Here is a 27,494-nt window from a genome sequence, read left to right as displayed (position 1 = left end):
CTAAACCTATGCTCTGATACCAAAAAATGTAACACCCCTTACCCGTCTATACAATAACTTAGTAAAGGCTGCCACATACTATACTATATGCAATTACATATGTGGACTTAAGATAGCTTTGACCTTATAAATTGTTCTTTAGTTTGTTTCAATGCATGTTGATTCACAAAATAATTTTAAATGGAGAAACCGCAAAAGTCTCCCCTGTTTATTAGCAATTATCCCTGTGAAAAATAGTCATAAAATCTCAATATTTGCTCATTTCACATTATCAAATCCATAAATAGAACATAATAACTTAAATTAGTCAACACATTTGTATATATTTGTACTATTACAACACTCATTTACAGACTCTTGGTAGACTATTAATGTACATGCCAACCATAAACAACCTCTGTATAAATCTTGTGACTGACTGGTTATGATGATGTCTCTGTGCTGATGCAGAACCAGACCTCCTAACTGTTGCTTCCTCTATCTATTACCTGCGCATGGAAAATCCAATGCGCTGAGCTTATGCCCAGTGGGTGAATAACAACATATATACTCATTCACATATAATAGGAATACTCATGACAGATATAATGAAATCATTTTATAAGGCAAATGAAATTTTTATGTGTCAGTGGGTGATAAGTGCCAAATCAAGTCATGCAGTTGTATAAATGTAAGGTCATTCATATTTTTGTAACCATCTTATGTGCATGCTAGCAAAGCATTAACAAGTCATATAATTAAATCTTAGCCCCTATAAACTCTTCACAGGATCATTTAGCTAGATAAGGGAAACTGTATCTGTATAGCACAAAGTGCCAAACTGTATGGCCCGGGGGCCGAATGTTGTGCCTGTATGGCTAAAAAGCCGGGAAACTGTATGACACATAATGTGTCGATAAGATCATATCATGTAGCCCATTAGGGCGCAGTACTGCTACACTGTATATGGCATGCCATACCCTTATGCTATCTATGACTCCCACTGAGGTTTACTAGGGCCAAGAATGCATAGTTTCATGTTAAATATTTATTGGTACTAAATAAGCAATCACATCAATAAAAAGAGTCCTTAAAAGCATTCATATATATGTAATAGAACATATTCACTTATGAGCATATTATTCAGCCATAAACATTTTACTATGTCATCAAGAATATGCATGAAAAGTTTTAGTCTCTTAAGCTAGCACGTGCGTAAAGCAGGCATGTCAAGTTAGCATGTGCGTAATTTGGCCACAAAGCTAGCATGTCAATCCCTTTTAGGTCAATATTTATATTTAGCTTTGTTTCTGCCTGAGATTGTATCACATTTTTAAGTATCTTATGGACACAATTAGACTCACTTTTCTTCATGAACGTTGTGTATTTATGTCTTAGCTTTCTAACAAGATATATTACATCTAATTCTGACCTTCCTAACTTAAGTTATGAATTTTTCTTTGCAACCTGCTCAATCAGGTCCTAACCAGTACAGTTTTGGTATCTGTTTTTAATCTAACAAAACCTATCATATGCATACATTTTCATACAGATTCAAGCTTAACTTTATTATACAAAGTTTTAGGTATACTTGTCAGGGTTCATTTGGAACTGGTCTTAATTCATTTCATTGAGTAAATCATTAGTTATGGTCTAGGAGATACATACTGCTCCGGATGCACAATTCCCTGTGACCAGCTTAGGTTCACTAGCAATTTTCACATAATTAGCTACAGATTCAGAATTTGGTCACTTCATGAAAGTTTGAGATTTGTGTCTTAGCTTTCATTTGGTATATGTTAGGATTAATTTAAATGATTACACAATAAGTTATGAGGCTTCTAACACAGACTGTCCTGTTGGAACCTATTCTGCCAGTTTTATGTTTTTGGCTTCCATGTTGTATCTATGTACTTTAAGCCTTCCAATCATCATTTCAACATTCATATTACATATCCATACAATCAAAAGAGCATTTCCAGCAAACAAAACCAATCCCTAATGTTACATATTCATGAGAAAATCAAAGGAAAAACAGAAGTTCATACAATCACCAAACCTTTTGCACAATCTTTTCACAAGCTTTAGGTACACCTTAGTTACTCTCTTTCCTTGCCTTTCCCCTTTGATGTACCTTCCTCCCTTTGAGTTTGTTCTTTACAAAGAATAAGAAAAACATGAGCTTTAATTCATTTAACAACATATAATTAATTGAAACATGAAAGAATATGTTTACCTAACCTAGTTTTCAATTTCATCACTTACCACTAAAGCACCTTAACTTTTCTCCTTCTTTCCTCCCTTTCTATGGTTTCCTTGCTGGTTATTACACTTAAGAACAGATTTTGTGTGGCTGGAGATTTTATCTTTTTGATGAACTATGGTGGAAATGGAAGATAAGAAAGCAAAAGCTTTTTCTCTTTCCTTTTGGTGTAGCCACGGCAATGATGGACCAAATGAATGACAACTCTTTTCTTTCATGCTTAGTCATGCATGGCTAGGTGTCATATGGTGGGTTAGGTGTAAATATAGAAAAAGGTGGAGGGCAAACTTGGAATTTTACTTTTAAACTTTCCATATTCACACTTTCACCTACTAAACTTTTCCATATGTTTCAATTTAGTTTTTAAACTTTCAATATTCATAGATTGACCTACTAAACTTACATTTTTAACATTTAGAAGTTCATTTTATTTAAGCAAGCACGTCGGTTTTAGGAAGCACCTCAAGCTAGCACGTCGGGAAACCCTTAAGCACCTCCCGATAGCAACTTGATTCCGACCTGCTTATCACGTTAGATACTTTATTTTAAGATATGTCTGTTTTCTTATTTGGGTTTTCTATGATTCAGTTATTACAGTTTGAAGATGTTAAAATACTATTACTGGTCGTTCTTATTTTAACTCTACCTTTGGACGAATAACTCTATATGAAATGCAAGTTAGACCTCTAAACACAACTTTTAGTGCTCTATCTTTAAACAAATTGTGTGTCAGACGGCTATGGATAAGCTAGCACCTCCCCTAATTAGCTCGAGGTTAAGCTAGCACCTCCCCTGAAGCAAGTTATTCTAACTTCGGACTGGTACAATTGAAAGCTAATGGTTGCTTTATTTCTATCTGCAGGTTTTGGAATGTTACAGAGTACCTCACCTTGGGGTGCTCCGGTGCTGTTTGTGAGAAAGAAAGATGGATCCCTTAGACTTTGTATTGACTACAGGCAGTTGAACAAAGTCACTACCAAGAACAAGTACCCGTTGCCAAGGATCGACGATCTATTCGACCAGCTAGCAGGAGAAGGTTGTTTCTCCAAAATAGATCTGAGATCCAGGTACCATCAGCTGAGAATAAGAGAAGAGGATGTGCCGAAGACGGCATTCAGGACCAGATCTGGGCTCTATGAGTTCCTTGTGATGCCGTTCAGGTTAACCAATGCCCCTGCAGCATTCATGGATCTCATGAACAGAGTGTTTAGCCAGTACCTGGATCACTTTGTTATTGTCTTCATTGATGATATCTTAGTGTATTCTAGGAATGCAGAGGAGCATGCCCATCATCTGAGGATAGTCTTGCAGACCTTGAGGGAACACGGCTTGTATGCCAAGTTCTCCAAGTGTGAGTTCTGGTTGAGGAGCATCTCATTCTTGGGGCATGTTGTGTCAGAAAATGGAATCGAGGTGGACCCCAAGAAAGTGGAAGCTGTAGCTAACTGGCCTAGACCCACTTCAATGACAGAGATCAAGAGCTTCTTGGGTTTGGCAGGTTACTATAGGAGGTTCGTTTAGGACTTCTCTAAGATTGCAGCTCCTATGACCCGACTGACTAAGAAGAATCAGAGGTTTGTATGGACTGACCAGTGTGAAGAGAGCTTTGAGGAGCTAAAGAAGAGGTTGATGTCGGCACCGGTGTTAGCTCTGCCAACTAGTAATGAAGACTTCACAGTGTATTGTGATGCGTCCTGTGTGGGACTGGGTTGTGTGCTGATGCAGAATGAAAGGGTGATTGCTTATGCTTCTAGGCAACTGAAGAAGCACGAGTCAAATTACCCTACACATGACCTAGAAATGGCAGCGGTGATCTTTGCACTCAAGATGTGGAGGCATTACCTTTATGGGGTAAAATGTGAGATGTTCACAGATCATAAAAGCTTGCATTACATCTTGAGTCAGAGAGAGTTGAACCTGAGGCAGAGGAGACGGGTAGAACTGCTTAGTGACTATGATTGCAAGATTCAGTACCATCCGGGTAAGGCAAATATTGTGGCAGACGCCCTAAGCCAGAAATCACTTGGCAGTTTGTCCCATATCATGGCAGAGAGGAGACCGGTGGTGAAAGAGTTTCATAAGCTCATTAATGAAGGTTTACAATTGGAGTTGTCTAGTACAGGTGCTTTGATAGCCCAAATGAGAGTGACACCCGTGTTTCTGGAGCAGGTGGCTCAAAAACAGCACGAGGACCCAGAGTTAGTGTGAAGATTGCCAGGACTGTTCAGTCAGGCAAGAACGAAGAGTTTAGATTTGACAGCAAGGGGATCCTCCGCTATGGGAATAGATTGTGTGTACCAGATGACGTGGGTCTGAAAGGAGACATTATGAGGGAAGCTCATAATGCCAGATACAGTATTCACCCTGGAGCCACCAAAATGTATCAAGATCTGAAAAGAGTTTATTGGTGGCCAGCTATGAAGAGAGAAGTGGTGCAGTTTGTGTCAGCCTGCGAAATATGTCAGAGGGTAAAGCTGGAACATCAGAAGCCAGCTGGAATGCTTAACCCACTACCTATTCCAGAGTGAAAATGGGAGAATATAGCTATGGACTTCGTGGTGGGGTTACTGGCGACGTCCAACATATTGGACTCCATATGGGTGATTGTGGACAGACTAACCAAATCTGCTCACTTCATCCCTGTCAGGAGTGGCTATTCTGTGGACAAGTTGGCGCAGGTGTATGTTGATAAGGTTGTCAGGTTGCATGGGGTTCCTGTTTCAATAGTGTCTGATAGAGGACCCCAGTTCACCACCAGGTTTTGACGGAGTCTGCAGAGTGCTATGGGTACCAAGTTGGATTTTAGCACTGCTTTCCATCCACAGACTGACGGACAGTCAGAGAGGACCATCCAGACTATAGAAGATATGCTCAGAATGTGTGTGCTAGATTTTGGCGGTTCTTGGAGGCAGCATCTACCTTTGGTGAAGTTTGCCTACAATAACAGCCATTATGCTAGCATAGGGATGACTCCATATGAAGCTTTGTATGGAAGGAAGTGCAGGTCGCCTGTCTGTTGGGAAGAAGTTGGAGAAAGGGCCTTGGCAGGGCCTGAGCTAGTAGAAATCACCAGCAGAGTAGTGCCCATAATCAGATATCCGCAGAAGGCAAGTAGAGTTTCAGGAGGGGGATTTGGTATTGCTCAAGGTGTCTCCTATGAAAGGGGTGATTCGGTTTGGGAAGAAGGGTAAGCTAGCTCCACGGTATATCGGACCCTTTGAAATCTTGCAAAAGATTGGGAATGTATCGTATAAGCTAGATTTACCTGCTTCTATGGAGAGAATCCATCCGATTTTACATGTTTCCATGTTACGAAAGTTCGTGTCGGATCCGGACAAGGTTCTTAGTGAGCCTCATGGGGAGATCTTTGGAGATCTCACCTATGTTGAGCAGCCGGTGCGGATCCTAGACACCCAGATCAGAAAGCTAAGAAACAAGGAAATCCCAATGGTGAAAGTCCTTTGGAATCACCACAACATCGAAGAGTGTACCTGGGAGACACGGGAGTCCATGCTCCAGCAATATCCTCATCTCTTCTGAGGTTAGCATTATGTGTTTTTGTTGTGTGTTTATATTTTATGCTATGCCGTGCTTGTTTGGTGAACATTCGGGGACGAATGTTCTTAAGGGGGGAGAATGTAATACCCGGCTAGACTCCGGTATCGGAATTCCTACTGTCCGGTGGAATCTCGGATGTCGAAAATCTCTAGAAGGGTAAAATCATGTTTTTATAAAATATTTTAATGTATTTTATGATTTTAAGTAAGAAAGAAATGGAGTTTTGAATGAAAAAAGACCATGAAGGCATTTCCAGGTTCGGCCACCGAACCTCAAGTTCGGCCGCCGAACATAGGATAGTTTAGGGGGGCAAGTTAGGCTTTCGAAAGTGGCCCAGGTTCGGCCGCCGAACCTCATGTTCGGCCGCCGAACTTGCATGAGTTTTGGAGGCACTTTAGGCTTCCGAAGGTGGTCTGGCAGCCACCTATAAAAAGACCCCATGGCCGAAAACGGGCGAGCTCTCTCCCCTATTTTCGGCCAACGGTGAGTCCATGCTCGCCCATGGTTGATTTTTGATGTCTTTCCTCAAATCTTTCGAGTTTTAACAAGTTTTATCTTGGTTTGAAGATTTTTGGGCAAAAAGAGTGAAGTTGGTAACTTGGAGACCCTAGGAGCTCGATCTCTCCCATCTCCGAGTTGGATCGCCTTTCCTCTCGATCTTCAAGAGGTAAGAGTAGATCTGTAGCTCATTCCATGTTTTAAACAAGTTTTATGAGATTTGTGGGGTAGAAATGCATGTTTAGGTTAATGTTGAGTTTGTGGTTAATGTATGCCATTTTGAGTTGTTTTGTGTTTGTGTTGGGGTTTATGATGGCTTGAGGCCCCTATATGCTTATTTGCTTGTGTATGCATGTTGTAGAATAGCTAAATGCATGTTTGAATGGTTTGGGAGGCAAATGTGCAATGTTTGGCTGAGTTCTGCCACTTTGGAAGAACTCAGGTTCGGCAGCCGAAGGGACTTTCGGCCGCCGAACCTGCCTGTGGAGGCAAGCCTTTGGCTGCCGAACCCTGCCCCCGAAAGTGGACTTTCGGCTCTGGAAGGGAGTTTCGGCCGCCAAAGGTGCCGCCGTACATGCATGAGTTTCGTCTCTGGAAGGGACTTTCGGCCGCCGAACCTGCCGCCGAAAGTGCCCTGTTCAGCCTTCCTTTGCATGATTTCTATGATTGTTTTAAGGTGTTTTAGGGGGTTTTTGGGGAGTATTTTAGAGTCATATTCATGTATGTTTGGTCCCTCATTTGAGTCCACTTGTATAGATTCAGACCCGAGGAACCGAGGACCCCTGCAGTGAGTCAGCTGCTTCAGTGTCTTGTTAGAGCTAGCCTGAGGTGAGTAGAATGACTCTTTATGTTTCAAAGTAAATAATGAAAGTTTTAGCATGATTCACGCATCATGAATGCCATGAGATATATTAGGGTGCTTGCATTAGAATTCACGAATATGTTGCATTGCATATTATGTTGTTGATGTGGATGAATATTGGATGATCCTTTAGCCTGCACTATGATATGATATGATATGAGATAGTGATGATATGGTATGAAAGACCAGTGAGGCCCATTCTACGCCCTTGGCACTATGTAAGAGAAAGACCAGTGAGGCCCATTCTACTCCCAAGTACATGTATTTCAGATGGTCTGGGAGAGACTTCAGATCAGAAGGTTGTTGTAAAGATGAATTTGAGGAGCTTGCTTGCGATGGAGACTACTGTGAGAGGTTCGGCGGCCGAAAAGTGTCTATGTTCGGCAGCCGAAAAGTGTCTATGTTCGGCAGCCGAAGGTCTTCAGTTTGCGGAGTGGACTGTGGTGATGGATTCGGCTTCTGAAAGTCGGTTAGGTTCGGCGCCCGAAAGATGTTCGGCGGCCAAAGGACGTCTTCTTTCTGCACAATGTGTTGCAAAAGTGGTGCAACAGGATCTGGTGTCTGAAGGGCAGTGGGGTTCGGCGGCCGAAAAGTGTCTGAGTTCGACGGCCGAATGTCTTCTGTCTTCGCAACTTCTACTTGCTGAATGTTGTAGATGGTTTCTTTCAGTTTCAAGTTTTCAGTCCTGCAAAGATCATCATCCAAAATATAATTTTGATTCTCATTAAACACATCTTGACTCAAACAATCAATAATATCAAGACCATAAACTGGGGACATATCATGTGGGTATTTCATGGCATCATAGACATTGTACTTAATGACTTCTCCTTCAAATTCCATGGTAAGAGTACCATCATGCACATCGATTTTAGTTCTAGTAGTACTCAAGAAAGGGCGCCCAAGAAGAATGTCAGAACTAGTATTGCAACTATCTTTCTTAGTATCAATCACATAAAAATCAGCAGGAAAGACAAGTTCATCTACTTGGACTAACACATCTTCTAGAACTCCTATGGGGTATACCACAGATCTATCAGCCAATTGTATCACAACTCTTGTTTCTTTTAGTGTACATGCATTTAGAGATCTATAGATGGAGAGAGGCATGACATTGATGGATGCACCAAGATCACACATGGCTTTCTTGATACCAACATTCCCAATTTTGCAAGAGATAGCAAACATACCTTTGTCCTTGCATTTGGTAGGGAGTTCTCTTTTGATAACAGTAGTAACTACCTCAACTACACTTACTTTTTCTCTTTCAGCAAGCTTTCTTCTATTTGTGCAAAGCTCTTTCAGAAATTTTGCATACCTGGGGATCTGCTTGACAGCATCTAGCAGCGGTATGTTGATTTCCACTTTTCTAAAAGTCTCAAGGATCTCCTTCTCCTCTTTTTCTTTTTGTGTTCTTTCAAATCTTTTGGGAAAAGGGGGTGGAATGTGAAAGCTTACCTTCGGTTCAGTCTTGTGCGCAGGAGGCGGTTCAGATTGTGATGGAGAGGCTTCAGGTTGCATTGGCTCTTGCACAGGGGGTGTCTCAGATGGCGCGGGCTTTAGTGCAACTTGCTTCTCTTCCTCATATCTTATATCTTGAAGTTCTTTTCCACTTCTCAAAGTGATGGCAGTCACATTCTGTCTAGGATTAGTTTCAGTTTGAGAAGGGAGCTTACCTTGGGGTTCAGATTTGCTCATCAGCTGTCCCACTTGCTGTTGGAGAGTCTGTACAGTGGTCATAAGTGTTTCCATCATCCTTTCAAGGTGCTGATTGGAGTTTGAAGGTGCTGGTTGGGCTTGATTTCTTTGGTAGTTCTGGGTGTTGTTGGCCCTTCTATAGCTGAAGTTGGGGTGGTCTCTCCAACCAGGATTGTAATTGTTTGCGTATGGATCATGTATGGGCTGGTTATTGTACCCTCCTATGGCATTAACTTGGTGATTGTCTTCTTGGAGTGTGGGACATTGATAAGTTGGGTGTCCCACATATGCACAAATCCCACATGGCCTAGGTGGCTGGGGTGTTTGAATCTGTTGCACAATGTCTACGACAATATTTTTCATCACAGATGTTAGTTCAGAAATAGTGGAAAAACTTACCTCATTGGCCCTTTGTAGTTGCTTCTCTTCTCCATACTGCCTAGATGAGGCTGCAAGAGTGGATATCAACTCTTTCATCTCCCTTGGTGTCTTATCTCCAATGGACCCTCCACAAGCTACATTTATGAGTTTCCTTTCTGATGGGGTCAATCCTCCATAGAAGAATTGTATGAGGGCCTTGTCTGACATATCATGTTGTGGACAACCGGTGCAAAGTCTTTCAAACCTTTCCCAATAATCATATAAGTCCTCACTTTGTTTTTGTCTTATGCTAGTGATTTCTCTTATTATGCCAATTGATTTAGATGGTGGGAAGTATTTGTCCAAAAAGGTTTGGACCATATCATCCCAAGAAGTTATAGATCCAAGTGGCAAATAAAATAACCAATCCTTAGCATAGTCATCTAATGAAAAGGGAAAAGCTCTTAATTTAACATGATCTTCAGAGATCCCTTGAGGTCTCATGGATGAACAAACAATATTAAATTCTTTCAGGTGTTTGTGTGGATTTTCATTCTCTCTACCTCTGAATTTAGGGAGAAGATGAATCAAACATGTCTTGAGTTCAAAGGGGACTGTAAGAGGTGGATAGGTGATGCAAAGAGGTGCTTGATCACCTATAGGTATTGCTAACTCCCTCATTGTTCTTTCCCTTGGCACTTGAGGTCTGATTACTGGATTTTCTTGAACTATTTGATTCTGGACAGCTTGTCCATTGGGGGCAGCAGCTGGTGCTTGAGGTTCTGCCATTGGTACAAAGTTCGGTTGCTGGAGTGAAGGACTTTCGGCGGTCGAATATAGGGATGGTTCGGCAGCCAAAGGTTGGGCAGAATGTTCTTCAGGCGCAGAGGCTTGCTTTCCTAGCCTTCTGAGGGTGCATTCAATTTCTGGATTAAAGGGCAGAGTGTCCCTATGCTCAGACTTGGTCATGAAAGAAAAATAAACAAACAAGTAAAATCAACTCCCCGGCAACGGCGCCAATTTTTGACAGTGCAGTTGTCGAAGCCGGTAAAAAATAACCTTCTTGGTTATCAATAATTTACAACGGTAGATAGTGGTGAAGGATCGAATCCACAGAGAATTGATTACCTATTTATTTTTCTCAATCAAGACCAAGAGAACCAATTGAAAACACAATTGAAAGCAAGTTATTGAAAGTAGAACAAAGATAAAGTGCTAGAAAGTAAAAAGGGGGTTTTGAGATTGATTTGATTAACAACTATTGAAAGCAATTAAAACAGCAAGTAATTAAAATAAAAGAGGAAATCAATATGAGAAAAGTCTACCTGAAGATATGGATCCACTTTGGTTGTTTGGGTTGATCATTGAAACTTAGGTTATCTTGATTGATTCAATAGATTAGTTATGGGGGTGGAAAACGCTTCTCACCACCATGTCTCTCCTTATGATTAAATCAATTAGGGAACGTTCTCTAATCAATTACTAATTAACAAATTGCCAAGGAACGTCTTTGGGCCTTAGGTATCAAAACAATTGTCAATTGCATAAAGAATGAGAGAGATCTAACCCTAGCTACTCAAACGCATAAGATGTTACTAGATCATGCAATTCCTAGTTTTTACACCAAGTTTTCTTAGGTCAGAATATTTCCAGTAATTACGGACTAACAAATATCCTAACCAACAATCAATTAACTTTGCAATCAAGAATCAAGTGGCCAATTTGATCAAAACAACAAAGCAATCTTAGAATTAAGCACAATTGCATGAATATTGAATAAATCAAAAGCAAACACTTTATGTTCAGATCTCTCAACCTTTTAAACAACCTTAGTTTCAACCAAACTTCAACTAGAATAAGGGTTTCAGCCACTCATGGCTGAACCAAAACAGAAAATAAAAGAAAAGAAAGCAAGAAGATGAAGAACTAAGGGAAAGAAGCCTTGGATAAGCCTTGCCAATTCCTTGGAGGAGAGGTGTATGAAATCTGCCTCTTCATGTCTTCTTGAGGCCTTTAAATAGGTGTTGAGAGGCTGCCTAGGGTTTCTTGGGTGTCCATGCATCTTTGTAGAGATTGCCCAAAGTGCCATTGAGTCTTCTATGTGTATGTGTGGAGTTGTAAGCCCTTTTTGGTCTTTTGTTTGATGCCCAAGTGTGTTCAAGAAGCCTTCTTCACATTATTCATGCACTAAAGAGGAAGGTGGAGCCTTGATTTAAATTTTGAATGTGAATGACACTAAGTGGGAAACATGAGATCTTCAAGATTTGGCTTCTTGAATAAGGAGGAGACTGTTCGGGGGCACTTTCGGCCGCCTAAGATGAGTTTCGAAGGCTGGACTTTCGGCTCTGGACGTAAGGTTCGGCGGCCGAAGGTGCCGCCGAAGGTGGGTGACTTTCGCCTCTGGACTGGACTTTCGGCTTCCGAAAGTGCTTCCTAAGGTGGTTGAGTTTTTGGCACTTTTTGGCAGTTTTAAGAGCATTTTCTCCAGATTGTCTCTTTACACCTAATACCTTCAAAACTTGATTAAAACCACAAAATTAGGTAGAAAAGATGTAAATAGACACTAACAACATGATGATAAAATGGACTAAAATATGCTCTATCAAGCACCATGTGCAGATAACCAATCCATCCCTAGAATGACATCAAAATCCGTCAAATCTAGAACCACAAGGTTGGCTGGAAGGCATCCACCCTCTATAAACACTGGACTATAACGGCAGACTGACTCTACCACTGATGGATCACGCTTGGGCCCACTGACCCAAAGGGGACACTCTAACCCAGAAGTCATCAAACCCACTCTCTCTATGGCTCTCGGAGCAACAAATGAATGAGAAGCACCAGGGTCCAATAAACCATACACATCAGAACAACCAATGATGAGATTACCTGACACCACTGTGTTAGACGTGTTAGCCTTCTGCTGTGTCATAGTGAAGATCCGAGCTGGAGCTGATGGACCTTCACCTCGGGAACCTGCTGAAGAAGAGGCTGCCCCTCTCCCTCTGCCTTTGCCCTGAGTCATGGCTGGAGCTGATGGTTGTGGCATACTGCCTGGAGCTGTCTGATGGGACGGTGCTGTAAAAGCTGCCCTAGGACACTCCCAAGCTATGTGTCCCTCCTGGCCGCACCTGAAACATGCTGTAGTCCCAAACCGACAAACTCTTTTATGCGGCTTACCGCACCTCATACACTCTGCAACCTCTGTGCCTGAGCTCGAGCCACTTCCTAATCCCATACCTAACTTAAGCTTATTCCAGAACTTGTTCTTCTTTGACTTCTTAGTGGAACCACTCCACTTTTTACTGCCTGAAGCTGCTGCACTCTGAGAAGAGGTATCTGACTTTCCCCTAACTGGGGTTGTGGCATACTGCCTGGAGCTGTCTGATGGGACGGTGCTGTAAAAGCTACCCTAGGACACTCCCAAGCTATGTGTCCCTCCTGGCCGCACCTGAAACATGCTGTAGTCCCAAACCGACAAACTCCTTTATGCGGCTTACCGCACCTCATACACTCTGCAACCTCTGTGCCTGAGCTCGAGCCACTTCCTAATCCCATACCTGACTTAAGCTTATTCCAGAACTTGTTCTTCTTTGGCTTCTTAGTGGAACCACTCCACTTTTTACTGCCTGAAGCTGCTGCACTCTGAGAAGAGGTATCTGACTTTCCCCTAACTGGGGTCTTAGAACTCGAAGACTGTGCCACCTGCTGTTTAACTGTTCCCTGTATAATGGCACTAGCCTCCATCTTTCGTGCTATATCCACCACTGTGTGGAAACTCTCCCTCTCTGCTGCTAGGATCAAGGAGGAATACCTAGGATGAAGCCTCATATTATACCCCCTAGCCTTCTTCTGATCTGTGTTATAAGCCTGACCCACATACTGCAGCAACTCCAAGAACCTGTCAGTGTACTCATCGACACTCATATCCTCTGTCTGCCTCAGCTGTTCAAACTCTATCATCTTTAGCTCTCTGGAACTATCTGGAAAAGCCCGTCCAGCAAACTCATTTGCAAACTCCCCCCAGGACATGTTATCCAGTCTAGGGTCCACATAGTTATTAAACCACTCCTTTGCTTTCTTGCATTTAAGAGTGAACCCCGCCATCTGAATGGCTCTAGTATCACTTGCCCCCAGCTCATCTGCTATCATTTTCACCACTTTGAGATACTCAAACGGATCATCTCCTGGTTTGTACTTAGGAGCATCCAGTTTCAGGTAATCAGTCATCTTTACCTTGCTCCTTTCAGATGGGCCAGGTTGAGGTGTTTGGATAACAGGGGCTACTGGTTCTGCTGGTGGTGGAGGAGGTGCAGAACTCCCTGGAGTAGGGTGTGCTGGACTTGGGTAGAAGGGTGAGGGTGGATACATGGGGTACTGTGGATATGGTGGGTAAAATGGTGGATAAGGTGGGTAAAAAGGTGGATAAGGCATAAAGGTGGGATATGGGTTAAAACTAGGATACTCCGATGTACCCCCCAAGGAATACCATGGGCCCTGAGGAAAGGGCTGATATTGGGGTGGTAACCAAACCCCGAGGCCTGAGCGCCTCCCTGAGACGATCCCATACCCTCCTCAGACATGCCAACACCCAACCCTCCATCTCTTCTCTGATCAACATCCATAGCTTCCCTCACATCCTCAGATCTTCTACCCTGCTCTGTTTCCCTCCTGCTTTCATCAAAAGACCTTCTAGGGTCCCTTGATGTTCTTTCTCTACCTGTCCTCTGAGACATTGCCCTTAGCAAAGCAGGGGGACGGGCATCCATGCCCTCATTCTCTGGTGGAGCTCCAGTCAATCTAGCAGATCGACGAGTCCCTCTCATCCTGACGTCTGAAAACATAACATGTACACATAAACATTAGCATCATATGGTCTATGTGGAAACACATGAACCCTCATCACATACATAGCATATCATTAAATGCACATGCATAAAATCATGGCATTACATATCATCATCAAGACAGGACTCTATATCCTATCCTAGTGGACATGATCTTTCCTATTGTGCTTGCCCTTCTATAACCTCTAATTAGCCCGATACTCTATAGGTCCGATCATATGAACCTAGGGCTCTGATACCAATCTGTAACGATTCGGAAATCGGACCGCTACCGGCGCTAGGATTCAGATCGACTTAAGGTCGCCGGAACCCGTAGCAAGCCTACTGTGAACTTTGAGTACCTGATAAATCCCATACATGATCATACATTTCCATAAAAATTTTGAACTTTTTTGTTTTGTTTTTTTTATTTACCAAGCTTGACCTGTGCATGCACTATCTCTGTAAACATAAAACCACATACTAGAGCCCTCATCAAATGCTCTAGATGGGTCATCATCATATATCAAGCTTGGTTCTCATCATAACGTTATAAAAACACTACATACTTGTAACAACCCGGAAATCGGACCACTACCGGCGCTAGGATCCAGATCGGCTTAAGGCCGCCAGGACGCGTAGCAAGCCTATCATACATCCTGAACAACTGGTATAATCCCATACATGATCAAACATAAACATAAAAACTTTAAAACCTTTCATATACCAAGCTTGATTCGTATGCTACATAACTGTAAACATAAAAACCCCCATGCTAGAGCCCTCATCAAATGCTCTAGCTGGGTCAACATTACATACATTAAGCTTGGATCACATCCGATGAACCAAAACCTAACCTGTGCATGCATCGAAACCATAAACATAAGACCTCCACTAGAGTCCTCATCAAATACTCTAGCGTGGTAAACATCACATGCCACAAGTTTGGTTCATACACAACTCAACATTAAAACATAACATACCTCATGTCCAAAAAGGGATTAACCAGACCTTAGGGCCAAGCACAATACTAATCCATAAACATAACTCTACTTTTCTTTACATTTCATTACACTATCTTGCAATACTTTATATCAATTTACAATACATGTCCACACTAAAGCACTAATCTATTACATAAGCATGACATTTACCCTTGATGTCTTCCTGGACTACCTCTGACCTGCAAACCTAGGGGTTAGGGGAAAGGGGTGAGTTAAAAAGCCCAGTGAGCAGAACAATAAAAATATTATCTTAATTCATGCTTTCATGAAATGCATCACAACACATACATTTCACATTAAGGATGAACATTGTCGCTGTAATACCCGGCTAGACTCCGGTATCGGAATTCCTACCGTCCGGTGGAATCTCGGATGTCGGAAACCTCTAGAAGGGTAAAAGTATGTTTTTATGATATGTTTTCATGTTTTTAATAATTTTAAGTATGTTTTTAAACGAGTTTTTGTATGAAAAGTCTTTGGAGGAAAACCCAGGTTCGGCCGCCGAACATGCATGCGTTTGGGAGGCACGTTAGGCCCCCGAAAACATGAGAAAAGGGGAGTCCAGGTTCGGCCGCCGAAACTGAAGTTCGGCCGCCGAACATGGCATGCATGCGGAGGCACATTCGGCCCCCGAACGTGGCCTGGCCAGCCACCTATAAAAGGGGCACTTAGCCGAAATGGGTGAGCTTTCTCCCATTTTCGGCCATAGCTAGCTTCCGACCTCCCTCTCCCCAAATCTTGTGTTCTTTCTTCAAATCTCCTCCATTTTTCTTGAGTTTTAACCTCACATTGCAAGTTTTGAGCTTTTAAAACAAGTTTTGGAGCTTTGGAAACTCAGGAGCTCATTTGCTTGGATCTCCGGGTTTAGGTCGTCTCTCTCTCGATCTTCAAGAGGTAAGAGCCGATCTTAAGCTCATAGTATGTTTTAAGTAAGTTTTATGAAGTTTTATGGGGTAGAAATGCATGTTTAAGTTAGTTGAGCTATGTTAGGTTTTATGTGATTTGTGAGCAATGTGGCATGTTTGAGTATGTTTGAAGTGTTGTAGTTGGGGTATATGTTTGTTTGAGGCCCCTAGGAGCTTGTATGCATGTTTTGGTTGAGTGGTATGCATGATTTGAGCTTGGGAGGCGAAATGTGCATAGGAGAGCTGAGTTTCTGCCATTCGGGAGAAGCTCAGGTTCGGCCGCCGAAGGGACTTTCGGCCGCCGAACCCCCTTTGTGGAGGCAGCATTCGGCTGCCGAAGCTTGCCCCCGAAAGAGGACTTTCGGATCTGTCTGGGACTTTCGGCCGCCGAAGGTGCCGCCGAAAGTGCCTGACTTTCGGCTCTGGAGGGACTTTCGGCCGCCGAACCTGCCACCGAAAGTGCCCTGTTCAGCCATTTCATGCATGTATTTCTATGATTATTTCATGATGTTTTAGGGGGTTTTTGGGGAGTATATTAGAGTTATGTTTATGTATGTTTGGTCCCTCATTGGAGTCCACCTGTGTAGGTTCGGACCCGAGGAACCGAGGACCCCCGCAGTGAGCCAGCTGCTATAGAGTTTGTCAGAGCTAGCCAGAGGTGAGTGGAATAAACCTTAAGTTTAAATCAATGAAATATGAATTTTGAGCATGACCCATGCATCATGAATGCCATGTGATATTTTAGGTTGTTTGCATTAGATTCCACGAATATGTTGCATTGCATACTTGATGATGCTGTGGATGGGCATTGAATGATCCTTTAGTCCTTGATATGTTAGGATAAGGCATGTTATGGTATGGTTGCCGGTTGTACCCATTCTACGTCCCGGCCAGAGTAAGAGAAAGACCAGGTTGTACCCATTCTACGTCCCTGGCATATTGGAATGTTATGTTATGTTATAGTAAGAGGAAGTCCGGTTGTACCCATTCTACGTCCCGGCATTTTGGAATGTAGAGGACTAGAGGTGACAATACCATCCTTATGTGATATGTTTGTGATGTGTTGCATTTCATGTAAGCACAAAATTTTAATATATGTTTTCTCTATTCTGCTCACTGGGCTTTGTAGCTCACCCCTCTCCCCTAACCCCAGATGTGCAGGTACAGGGTAGACCAGGAGGTTAGCCAGAGTCTTGAAGGATGTTTATGTAATAGTTAGGTTGTGGACATGACAATTGTACTATGATGTAATGTAAAAGATTATAGCATGTTATGTAATGAGATATATATTGAGGTTATAGTTGTGCTTGACCCTATGGGTATTGTTGTCCCTTTTGATACATGATCTATAGATATGTTTATGATGTTCATGATGGTCCAAGCTCAATGTATGATGAGATACCCCATTGGAGCATTTGATGAGGGCTCCAGTGGTGGTTTATGTTTATGATTATGTAATGTACAGGTCGAGCTTGGCTGATATATGAGAATGTTTACAGATTCTTTTGAGTTTGTTTGATCATGTATGGGATTTTCAGGTTTACAGGTTATATGTCAGGCTTGCTACGGGTCCCGGCGGCCTTACGCCGATCTGGATCCTAGCGCTGGTAGCGGTCTGGATTTCCGGGCTGTTACAGAGTGGTATCAGAGCAGCCTAGGTTTATATGGTCGGACCTAGAGTGTTGGGCTCATAGAGGTTATAGGAGGTCAAGCACAATAGGAAGGATCATGTCCACTAGGATAGGATGTAGAGTCCTGTCTTGTATGATGACGTGAAATGCCATGATTTTATACATGTGCATTGATGCTATGATATGTATGCTATGTTTGTGATGCAGGTTCATGTGTTTTCACATGAACCATACGATGCTAATGTTTGTGCCATGTGTGCTGTCTTTCAGAAAACAGGATGAGAGGAACTCGTCGATCCGCAAGATTGACTGGAGTGCCACCTCAGGACGAGGGCACTGATGCCCGTCCTCCAGCATTGCCTAGGGCAATGTCTAGTAGGTCTAGCAGAGAAAGAGCAGTGAGAGACCCTAGAAGGTCTTTAGATCTGGGTAGAAGCAGATCAGTAAGAGGAACAGTACAGGGCGGTATGTCAGAGGAGTTGGGGGATCAGATGGATGTGGATCAGAGGAGGGACAGCAGTCTTGGAGTGAGTATGTCGGAAGAGGGAGTGGGAGAGTCCCACGGAGGCACTCAGGCCTCGGGATTTGTTCAGCCACCTTACTACCCACCCTTTTCTCATAGCCCCGGGTATTCGATGGGAGGTACATCGGATTACCCCAGTTTTAACCCTTATCACTCTCAGATGCCATACCCACCATACTACCCACCATACTCACAGTACCCTATGTACCCACCTCCACCATATTACCCAGGTACAGCACACCCTACCCCGGGGGATGCTGCACCTTCTCCACCACCAGCAGCACCTACTGTCCCAGAAACCCAAATACCTCAACCTAGCTCATCTGGAGGGGGCAAGGTTAAGATGACCGACTACATGAAGTTGGGTGCCCCGCAGTTTGAAACTGGTGATGACCCGTTTGTTTATCTTGAGAGAGTCAAGGTGATAACAGATGAGATAGGGGCGGATGACAGTAGAGCCATTCAGATGGTTGGGTTCGCATTAAAATGTAAGAAGGCCCGTGAATGGTTTAAGAACTATGTGAACCCTAGGGTGGACAGTATGTCTTGGGAGGAGTTTGCTAACGAGTTTGCGGGATGGGCTTTCCCTGAAAGCTCCAGAGAGCTGAAGATGATTGAATTTGAACAGTTGAGGCAAACAGATGAAATGAGTGTAGATGAATATACTGACAAGTTTATGGAGTTGCTGCCATTTGCTGGGCAGAACTTGGACACAGACCAGAAGAAGTCAAGGAGGTATATCATGAAGCTCCATTCCAGGTATTCCTCCTTGATACAGTCAGCAGATAGAGAGAGTTTCCACGCCATAGTGGATATGGCCAGGAGAATGGAGGCTAGTGCTATCATCGAGGGAAAAGTCAAACAGTCAGTGGCACAGCCTTCTGGGTTCAAGACCCCAAGTGGGGGAAAGATAGACCCCTCTTCTCTGAGTTCAAGCAGTAAGAAGTGGAGTAACACCACCAGGAAATCAAAGAAGAATAAGTTTTCGAGCAAGATTAAATCAGGTCTGGGATTAGGAAGTGGTTCGAGCTCTGGTGCAGATAACGCTGTTTGTACAAAGTGTGGTAGGCAACACAGGGGGGTGTGCCGGTTTGGGACAACAGCCTGCTACAGATGTGGGCAAGAGGGACATATGTCACGGGAGTGTCCTAAGACAGTTCATACGGCACAGCCTCAGCAGACAGCATCAGGTAGTGTGGCGCAGCCATTAGCTCCAGCTGCTACACAGGCCAGTGGCAGAGGCAGAGGGAGAGGATCAGCCTCTTCTTCAGCAGGGTTCAGAGGTGAGGGTCCGTCAGCTCCAGCAAGGATCTTCACCATGACACAGCAGAGGCTAACACATCCAACACCGTGGTGTCAGGTAATCTCGTCATTGGGTGTTCTGATGTGTATGCATTAATGGACCCGGGTGCATCTCATTCTTTTATTGCTCCGAGAGCCATTCAGAGGTTAGGGTTGATGGTCTCTGAGTTAGAGTGTCCCCTATGGGTCAGTGGACCCAAGTGTGACCCGTCAATTGCAGAGTCAGTCTGCCAGTGTAGTCCAGTTTTTGTAGAGGGAAGATGCTTGTCCGCCGACCTTGTGGTTCTAGATTTGACAGACTTTGACGTCATTCTAGGGATGGATTGGCTATCTACCCATGGTACTACCTTGGACTGCAGGGACAAGGTAGTTAAGTTCAGATGTCAGGATAGGTCAGAGGTTGTCTTCAGAGGAGACAAAAGGGGCACACCTAGAGGTCTGATATCAGCTCTTCAGGCTCGTAGGTTGCTTAGGAAGGGATGTCAGGGTTTTCTAGCTCATGTCAGAGAGCTAGACAGTCAGGTTAGAGAGCCCGCCTCAGTGCTAGTGGTCAGAGAATTCTTAGATGTTTTCCCAGACGAACTGCCAGGTTTACCACCTGCTAGGGAGATAGAGTTCGAGATTGAATTGATGCCTGGAACTAGACCGATCTCTATCCCTCCCTACAGGATGGCCCCAGCTGAGTTGAAAGAGTTGAAAGAACAGTTGCAAGATCTGGTAGATAAGGGCTTCATCCGACCGAGTACCTCGCCTTGGGGTGCTCCAGTGCTCTTTGTAAAGAAAAAGGATGGATCCCTCAGACTTTGTATCGACTACAGGCAGTTGAACAAGGTCACTACCAAGAATAAGTACCCATTGCCAAGGATCGACGATCTATTTGACCAGCTAGCAGGAGCGGGTTGTTTCTCCAAAATAGATCTGAGATCAGGGTACCATCAGCTGAGGATCAGAGAAGAGGATGTACCAAAGACAGCTTTCAGGACCAGATATGGGCATTTTGAGTTCCTTGTGATGCCGTTCGGGTTAACCAACGCCCCTGCAGCATTCATGGACCTCATGAACAGAGTGTTTAGACAATACCTGGATCACTTTGTTATTGTCTTCATAGATGATATCTTAGTGTATTCCAGGAATGCAGAGAAGCATGCCCATCATCTGAGGATAGTTCTACAGACCTTGAGGGAACATGGCTTGTGTGCCAAGTTCTCCAAGTGTGAGTTCTGGTTGAGGAGCATCTCGTTCTTGGGGCATGTAGTGTCAGAGAATGGAATTGAAGTAGACCCCAAGAAGATAGAGGCTGTGACTAACTGGCCTAGACCCACCTCAGTGACAGAGATCAGAAGTTTCTTGGGTTTGGCTGGTTATTACAGGAGGTTCGTTCAGGGCTTCTCCAAAATTGCAGCTCCTCTGACCAGATTGACCAGGAAGAATCAGAGGTTCGTATGGACCGACCAATGTGAGGAAAGCTTTGAGGAGCTCAAGAAGAGGTTGACTTCAGCACCAGTGTTAGCTCTGCCAACCAGCAATGAGGACTTCACAGTGTTCTGTGATGCATCCAGAGTAGGCTTGGGTTGTGTGTTGATGCAAAATGGTAGGGTGATCGCTTATGCTTCTAGACAGCTAAAGAGGCATGAGTTGAATTACCCCACACACGATCTTGAAATGGCAGCGGTTATCTTTGCACTCAAGATGTGGAGGCACTACCTCTATGGGGTAAAATGTGAGATCTTTACAGATCATAAGAGCCTGCAGCACATTTTGAGTCAGAGAGAGCTGAATTTGAGACAGAGGAGATGGGTAGAGCTGCTGAGTGACTATGATTGCAAGATTCAGTATCATCCGGGTAAGGCGAATGTTGTGGCAGACGCCCTAAGCCGGAAGTCACTAGGCAGTCTATCCCACATCACGGCAGAGAGGAGACCAGTGGTGAAGGAGTTTTACAAACTCATTGATGAAGGTCTACAGTTGGAGTTGTCTGGTACAGGTGCTTTGATTGCACAGATGAGAGTGGCACCCGTGTTTCTGGAGCAGGTGGCTCAGAAACAACATGAGGACCCAGAGTTAGTGAAGATTGCCAGGACTGTTCAGTCAGGCAAAGATAGTGAGTTCAGATTCGACAGTAAGGGGATCCTCCGCTATGGGAGCAGACTATGTGTACCAGATGACATAGGGCTAAAGGGAGACATTATGAGGGAGGCTCATAATGCAAGATACAGCATTCACCCCGGAGCCACCAAGATGTATCAAGATATGAAGAAAGTGTATTGGTGGCCAGCCATGAAGAAAGAGGTGGCACAGTTCGTGTCGGCCTGCGAAGTGTGTCAGAGGGTGAAGCTGGAACATCAGAAGCCAGCTGGAATGCTTAACCCGCTACCTATTCCAGAATGTAATACCCGGCTAAATCCGGCATCGGAATTTCTACCATCCGGTGAAATTCAGGGATGTCAGAGATTTCTCGAAGGGTAGAGTGAAGGTTTTCTAACATATGTTCAAGTCATTTAAAGGTTTAGGGTAGAAAACGAGTTGAGTTTTGTGGAGAATTGGCCAAAGGAGTTTCTGTCATGTTCGGCCCCCGAAGGTTAAGTTCGGCCGCCGAAAGTGCCCAATGTTCGGCCCCCGAAGGTTATGTTCGGCCCCCGAACGTTGCATGGTTTTGCATGCAGTTTCGGCAGCCGAGGCTGAGTTGGCCAGCCAATGTGTGGGCACTCCTTAGTCATTGATTTGGGACAGATGTTACCTCCAAATCTTCCCAGAGGTTATGCCACGTCTCCCATGACTCATCTATAAGCTTTTAATCACTCATGCACAGGGTTGAGGGTGGTAAAGTGTTTAGAACGTTTTGAAACAAAAGAAGAGTTTTGGTGTTTTGGTGAAGGAAAAGAGGTGTTGGTGCATAGCTTGGTGTTCAGGTTGTCCAGCTTCTGATTTCAGGAGGTAAGGGAAGTCTTTATACTTGTTTTCATGATTTCTAATAGTTTTGTAAGAGGGTAAGGGTAGAGTTATGTTTATAGGTTTAGTTGTGATGTTTTAATGTTTTATGCATGATTATGTGTTATGTGTGTTGATTGTTGGGGTTGATAGGTAGTTTTGGACCCCTTGGAGCATATACTTGAGTATATGTCAGTTGAGGTTTGGAGTTATGCATGGTTAGAGAGGAGGAAAAGATGGAGGAGCTAGGTTGCGGAAGACGCTGAGTTCTTAAAGAACTCAGGTTCGGCAGCCGAAGAAGGATTCGGCCGCCGAACCCCTTGCATGGTGGCTTAGACTGCCACAGCTTACCCCTGAGTGCCTTGAGGTTCGGCTCTGTTTAGGGGATTCGGCCTCCGAAAGTAGCCCCCGAAAGGGTTCGGCCGCCGAAAGAGGATATTCGGCCGCCGAAGGTACTTGAGTTTCGGCTCTGTTCAGGACATTCGGCCGCCGAACCTGCAGCCGAATGTGTTCTGTCTAGCCTTCTTTTGCATGCTTTGTGTGATTGGTTTTAGAGGTTCAGAAGGGAGTATGGGGATTTGTTTAAGAGTTAGTCAAAGTATGTGTGACACCTCATTCGAGTCCATTTGTGTAGGATTGGACCCGAGAGTTCGAGGAGGTCATCAGAGTTAGAGATCTCAGAGTCAATACAGTATCTGCCAGAAGAGCAGAGGTGAGTGGAACTAAACTGAATATTTTATTTTGAGAAATGACACGATTCTAGCATGATCCATGCATCATAAACTGCCATGTTATGTATTAGGTTGTGTTGCATTAGAATTCACGAATATGATGCATTGCATATGTTGTTGTTCCTGTGGATGAATGTTGGATGATCCTTAGCCCTTGACAGAGAGCAGATATAGCATTATGGCCTGAGATAGCCATACCAGGTCGCCCCTGGATAGTCCAGGTCGCTCCTGGTACTATGAGTGAGACAGCTGGGCTGTCAAATCAGAGTTAAGTGTAGACCAGGTGAGACCCCGTCTCCTTGGCACAGTTAGTCATGTTATGATATCAGCGAGATAAGTGTAGACCAGGTGATGACATCGTCTCCTTGGCACAGTTGGATTATCACATGTAGTTGAGGGCCATTGGTGACAAATTCATCCTTGAGATGATATGTTTGTGATGTGCTGCATTTCATGAGAGCATGTAATGAATGAACTGTTTTTATTGTTCCTCCTCACTGGGCTCTAGAGCTCATCCCACTCCCTTAACCCCAGTTTTGCAGGTTCTGAGAGAGCTATGGGAAGTCAAAGTCAGCAAGAGTACAGAGGAAAGTTATGCATGAATGTATGTTTGTAATAGCATAGTGGACATGATGTAATTAAAAGATTAGTTGTCATGTAATGTATCGATATGTACTATCAGTTACTGGATAGACTTGTGCTTTCTCTAGTGTCGTTGCCATAGTGTGATGTATGATTAATCCCTTTGTACATGCATCCTGTTTTACGTTTCTTGATGAGAAATGTGTGAGTTGGGCTTAACGTATGGCTTTGATGAGATACCAATGGGATGTGTTATAGATTAAAAGGGTTTCAATCCCTTGACTCACAGCAGATAGTAGTCCCTGGTATAGGCCCTGAGGGCCATTTCAGATTGACATATCTGAGTAGCAGCAGTTAAGCCTACAGAGTTTTACAGGATTGTTGAGTCGTTTTGTATCATGTATGGGATTTATCAGGTACACAGAGAGTATAGTTGGCTTGCTACGGGTCCCGGCGGCCTTAAGCCGATCTGGATCCTAGTGCCAGTGATGGTTCGGGCCGTTACAGAGAGGTACCGGTTTCCGGGTCGTTACAGATTGGTATCAGAGCATAGGGCCTCAAGAGTACGGTGTGTTGAGCATCTTTGCTCAAGGATGAGAGATATCTCACATCGGAAAGAGGTGTTGTCTTGTATAGGAGGGGAAGCACAATAGGTATAATCATGTCCACTAGGATAGGATGTGGAGTCCTGTCTTGCCTGCTGATGTGAAATGCCATGATGAGCTGTATGTGCAGTATTGATATGTTGATCTGTGTTGCGGATTTATGTGTTCTCACATGGATCAGTTGCTGATATGTTTGTGTGATGTTGTGTTTTTTCAGAGGCAGGATGAGAGGAACTCGTCGATCTGGTAGATTGACTGGAGCTCCGCCGGAGGATGAGGATATGGATGCTCACCTCCCCGTTCTGCAAAGGGCAACATCAGATAGCTTAAGCAGAGAAGGTACATCAAGAGACCCTAGAAGGTCTGGTGATAAGAGTAGAAGGGGAGTCGTTCAGAGTGGTGTGTCAGGGTTTATAAGAGACAGAGAGGCGGATGGTAGCTTTGGCATGAGCGGCTTAGGAGGAGATATGGGTGAGTCCCAAGGAGGCACTCAGGCCTCGAGGTTTGTTCCACCTCAGTATCCACCCTACCAGTGGGGGACAGAGTACCCAATGAGAGGTACATCAGAGTTGCCTAGATATCACCCATATCCCACCTTTATGCCCTATCCTCCCTTTTATCCGCCATATCCACCATCATATCCACAGTATACCATGTTTCCACCCTTCTTTTGTTACCCAGGGTCAGTAACCCCTAACCCGGGGCATGTTACACCTCCTCCACCACCAGTAGAACCAGTAGCCCCAATTGTCCAAACACCCAAGCCTAGTTCACCTGGGGAAAGTACGGTGCAGCTGACAGATTATTTGAGGTTAGATGTTCCCCAATTTGAGACTGGTGATGACCCTGTTGAGTATCTTAGAATGGTCAAGATGATAACTGATGAGTTGGGAGTCAGTGAGAGTAGAGCCATTCAGATGGCAGGGAGCACATTGAATTGTGCGCAGGCAAGGGAATGGTTCACCCAGTATGTGGACCCGAGGGTAGAAAGCTTATCCTGGGAGCAGTTTACGACAGAGTTTGCAGGATGGGCTTGTTCAGATAGCTTAAGGGAGCGTAAAGAGAGTGAATGTGAGCAGCCAGGGCAGACAGAAAATATGAGTATAGAAAATGACCCAGAGAATAGTGATCATTTCCCTTTGGGTAAGGCTGCTGTAACGAAGAAAAAGAAAGTGAGAGGCCTGAAAGGATCAAAGAAAAGAGAGTTCTGGAATAGGGTACAGTTTGGCATAGGTTGTCGCGAGGGTTCGAGTTCTGGTTGGGGTAGTTCTAGCTGTACGAGGTGCGGTAGGAGGCACAAAGGAGTCTGTCGGGCTGGGACAACAGCATGTTTCAGGTGCGGACAGGAGGGGCACATGGCACGAGAGTGTCCCACTATCAGCGTGTCAGCACAGTGCCCACAGACATCCTCAGACCATATCAGTCCACCAGAAGCTCCAACCAGAGAGAGAGAAAGAGAGGTAGTCCCTTCTTCAGGAGGTTCCTTAAGTGGAAGTCCGTTAGTTTCGGCTCGGATTTTCACCCAGGATCAGCCAGAGACAGACACACCGAACACAGTGGTACCAGGTAAGCTCATTTTTGCGTGTTCTGATGTGTATGGTTTTCTGGATCTTACTAGAAGAGCAGTTGATGTGAGAATAGGAAAGTGTAAGAGAGGTAGAGAGTCAGAGATAAAGGACGAGTGAGTCGCTAAAGGTTAAGTGAGCCAGAAAAGAACTCGAGAGCTATAACCGTGGATATGAAATTCAGGTAGAGAGAGAGAGTGAGCTCTCATCTCTGAGTGTAGATCTCAAGTAAAGCATACGAAACAGAATAAAAGTAAGTCAAAGAAAAGTAAGCAAAGAGACGAGTAAACGAGATAGAACAAAGTAGAGAAAGATCAAGAGTAGAATAACGTAAAATAAGAAAGGTTAGAAAGAGATTTCAGGTTAGTCTGGGATGAAATGGCAAGTGAGCTCTCGTTCAGATAGTTCTGGATATGTGAGGCGTGGAGTGTACACAAAAGTAGTCTGATGGTATGGGACTACGGCATGTATAGATGCGAGCAGAAAGGACTCATATTATGTGAGTGTCCTACTGCGGCCCTGATTGGCACAGTCCCAGCCGATGACTCCTAGTAGTGTCACTCAGCCTATAGCTCTAGCCATATTTCAGGACAATGGGTAAGGCAGGAGAAGCGAGTTCTCCTTTTCTTTGGTCGGTTCCCGAGGGAAGATTCAGTAGCTTTCGCTTGGATCTTCATCCTGACTCAGTAGGCGACTAACACATCGAACACGATGACGTCAGATACGTTCACTTGAGGGTGGTCAGATGTGTAAGATATAGTGGACCCTGATGTTTCTTTCCTTGTTGTTTTGAGAGCCATAGATAGAGGAGGGTTTGATAACTTCTGGGCTTAGAGAGTTTTCTTTGGGTGGTAGACCCGAGTGTGATCCATCTGTGGCAGAGTCAGTCTGTCGGTTCAGTTCAGAGTCTGTTGCGTATGGTGAGAGTAGTGGATGCAATCCAGCTGACCTTATGGTTCTAGAGTTGACTAGTGATGTCAATCTAGGGCGGATTAGCTAGCTACTCGAGGTACTACCTAAGTCTGCAAAGACAAGGTAGAAAAGTTCAGAGTTTAGAGGCTCGGATGGGTCAGAGTTAGTCCTTTGAGGGGACAGTATAGCATACCCAGAAGTTTGTTAGCAGCCCTACAGGCTCATGAACGCTTTAGGAAAGGTAGTCAGGGGTTTTCTTGCTCTTGGGTGAGGACATAGGAGCCAGGTCAGGGAACCAGTCTCAGTATCCATAATCAGAAAGAGAAAAAGAGAGTTATATGTGGTATCCCAGATAAGCTAGCAGGATTACCAATAGAGTCTGGACGTGAAGTGAGGATGGAGACTAGACTCATCTTCACCTTTTCCTCTCACGTTGAAAAAGTTGTAAGAACGAGAAAAGCAGTTGCCTAAGTGAGAAGATAGTAGAGCAGTGTGAACTTGGTAGCGAAGGATTCTATCCGACTTAGTACTACACACCCTGGAATGTATCAGTGTCGGTGTGAGAACGGAAGGAGGAAACCTAGAGACGTTGTCACAACTGTGAACAGTTGCACAAAGTCACTACCATGGACGGATATTCCCATATAGGCGTACTGATCTGTGGAGACAGCGAGTAGGAGCTGTGTATCCTCCACGATAGATCTTAGAGTTGGGAACTAGATATTGAGAGTTAGAAAGAGAGTTAAAAAAAAAAAAAAA

At 44.1% G+C, this 27,494-nt stretch overlaps 1 long non-coding RNA gene across 1 annotated transcript; it reads right to left on the bottom strand.

Annotated features, from left to right (window-relative positions):
- Positions 1 to 358: 358 nt before the first annotated feature.
- LOC122723498 lies at positions 359 to 2,580 on the bottom strand. Its single transcript, XR_006350405.1, has 3 exons — positions 2,245 to 2,580; positions 2,039 to 2,134; positions 359 to 488 (listed from the first exon to the last, which is right to left on the bottom strand). It is a non-coding gene; the product is annotated as an uncharacterized LOC122723498 (long non-coding RNA).
- Positions 2,581 to 27,494: the final 24,914 nt, after the last annotated feature.

Source organism: Manihot esculenta, chromosome 4 (assembly GCF_001659605.2).
Source record: "Manihot esculenta cultivar AM560-2 chromosome 4, M.esculenta_v8, whole genome shotgun sequence".
Taxonomy (NCBI): domain Eukaryota; kingdom Viridiplantae; phylum Streptophyta; class Magnoliopsida; order Malpighiales; family Euphorbiaceae; genus Manihot; species Manihot esculenta.
Note: the sequence above shows the minus strand (reverse complement) of the source record. Positions and strands in the feature narration are given on the sequence as shown.